Here is a 2,500-nt window from a genome sequence, read left to right on the forward strand (position 1 = left end):
AAAATTGGGGTTTGGTTGTAGAGCCTGTGGAATGTGTTTTGCAAAGAAAATGGGCTTATCGCAACATAAAAGGCGGGTGCATCCACTATTGTGGAATGCTGAGAAATCAAGAAGGAAAAGGAGAGATGGAGGGTGCTTCAGGAACTCTAGGTTATGGTCCTCTCAAGAAGCTTGCATATTGTGGGACTTGGTATCGTTAAACGGAACAAGCATGAATACATATCGGCTGGTTGCGAAAGTGATGGGAGGCGGCAGAACGGCAGAGCAGGTGAGGAGCAAATGGAGGACCCTGCATAGGGGAACGGCAGGTTGTGGTCTCAATACTCATTTGATGCCGGAAGTGGAGGAAAAGAAAATAAGCAATGACACCCCATTAGTGGAAGGGGCCAGTATTAAACTGAGAGAAGCGTTGGTGAAAATGACGGATACGGATGGAAAAGATGAGATTGGGGCCATGGCCGCTCTAGTCAGAGACGTAGATCAGGAGCCTGGGCTGATCGAAACTTCGGCGTCGGATCTATTAAGCCTGGCAGGTGAAGGACGGAGGGCGAAAAAGGATGGTTGGAAGCGCATGAGAACGGGGAGTAGCAGGAGGAGACGCAAACTAACCTCGTCCAAGATGGCAATGAAGAAGGACAGATACAGGAGGGTCCAGTTTCTATATGACAATGACAGGTCCGGCCTGGTGAACCTCATACTAACAGGCGGTCAAGTCAGGGAATGTTTGCTACCACTGGAAAAGGTCCAAGCGTATTACAAAGATAAGTGGGAACGAATAAGACCCTTCCTGGGACTCGGACGATTCCAAGCAGCGGGACAGACAAACAATGCGTACTTCCATAAACCAATCCTGTCGGGCGAAGTTAGATCCAATCTGGCTGGAATGTCAACAAGCTCGGCTCCTGGACCAGACAGGATCAGTAAGAGGGCCTTGCTGGGCTGGGACAGGAGCGGGAAGCAACTGGCGAGGCTGTTCACCACATGGTTGATAAAGGGAACTATACCAAAGGCCTTCAAGGAATGTCGCACCAAGCTGCTGCCGAAGTCGTTGGACGAGAAGGAGCTGAGCCTTGTGACGGGATGGAGACCGGTCACCATTGGGTCACTGGTGATGAGATTATTCAGCAGAATAATTGCGATGCGACTGGCGAAGGCTTGCCCTATAAATCCAAGACAAAGGGGCTTCTTGGTAGCGGCAGATGGGTGTGGCGAGAATTTGATGGTTCTGGACCGGATCGTGAAGAGAGCGAGGGAAGGTGAGGACCAGTTGGCGGTGGTCTTCATCGACTTTGCGAAGGCCTTTGACTCCGTCTCACATGAACATATCCTGTGTGCTCTGAGACACAAGGGAGTCGACAATCATGTTGTGGGGTTGATCCGGGACTCTTACGTGGACTGCTCGACCAGGGTAGGCTGTGGAAGGGCCACGACCCCGCCTATAAAAATGATGGTTGGAGTCAAGCAAGGAGACCCTCTGTCCCCTCTGCTCTTCAACATCGCAATGGACCCTCTCATCCATACGCTCGAGGTGGCTGGCTCTGGGCTAATCTGGGGTGAGCGGAAGCTCACCGCGCTGGCATTCGCCGACGACCTGGTTCTACTAAGCGGTTCGGATGGGGGCATGAGAGCGAACTTGAATATGGTGGAAGAATTCTGCAGGCTTACTGGCTTAGCCGTGCAACCAAGAAAGTGCAGTGGGTTCTGGATTAACAAAGGAGTCGTTGAGACAAAAACAGAATGGCGACTCGAAGGCTCACCGCTGAGGTTAATAGACGATGGAAATGTGATTAAATATCTGGGGGTGATGGTGGGGCCGAGGGACGGGATCGTCCCAGCCGACCTGTTGGCTATGGTGGAAGAAATACTGGTTAAAGTGAAAAAGGCCCCACTAAAGCCATACCATAGAATCAATCTATTAAAGCTATATATGCTCCCCAAGGTCATGTTCCAAGCCGATATGAGTGGAGTGTCAGCGACCAGGTTGGCCCAGGCGGATAGAGCAATTAGGAGAACGGTGAAAGACTGGCTGAACATTGCACAGTCCACGTGCAATGGTATCCTCTACGCGAGGAACAGAGATGGTGGCCTGGGATTGCCTAGGCTGGAAAAGGCAGTGCCCAGGATCCAAGTCAGGAGAACTTGGAGCATGGCCGGGTCCGATGATTGGCTGGTTCGGGAGATGGCGAGGGATCAAGTCAGTGACGGGGGCTGGAAGACCCTGTGGAACAGAGCGGGAGGCGAGGCGACAGATATACCAGTGTTGAGTATGAGCGAAGGAAAGGAGAGGATATCAAAAGACCAGCTCAAACTCCTACACTGGAGGGACGTGGAATGTGACAAATGGAATGACCTAGTCACGCAAGGGCCGGGAGCGGGTCAATTCAGGGCCGACAAGATAAGCAACTCTTGGCTGGCTGACCCTAAGATGGTGGGCATGACCCAAATGGAATGGCTAGGGGCGCTAAGGCTGAGAGCGGGAGTAGTTCCTACTAAGGAATTT

The 2,500-nt window shown here is 52.0% G+C and overlaps 1 pseudogene; it reads left to right on the forward strand.

The window, feature by feature from the left end:
* Window positions 1-2,500, forward strand: part of LOC148314596 (28S ribosomal RNA) — a 10,454-nt pseudogene that overhangs the window by 4,423 nt on the left and 3,531 nt on the right.

The sequence above is a fragment of the Idiotropiscis lumnitzeri genome, unplaced genomic scaffold (assembly GCF_059441095.1).
Source record: "Idiotropiscis lumnitzeri isolate Australia: NSW breed Sydney's pygmy pipehorse unplaced genomic scaffold, RoL_Ilum_1.0 HiC_scaffold_263, whole genome shotgun sequence".
Classification (NCBI taxonomy): Eukaryota; Metazoa; Chordata; class Actinopteri; order Syngnathiformes; family Syngnathidae; genus Idiotropiscis; species Idiotropiscis lumnitzeri.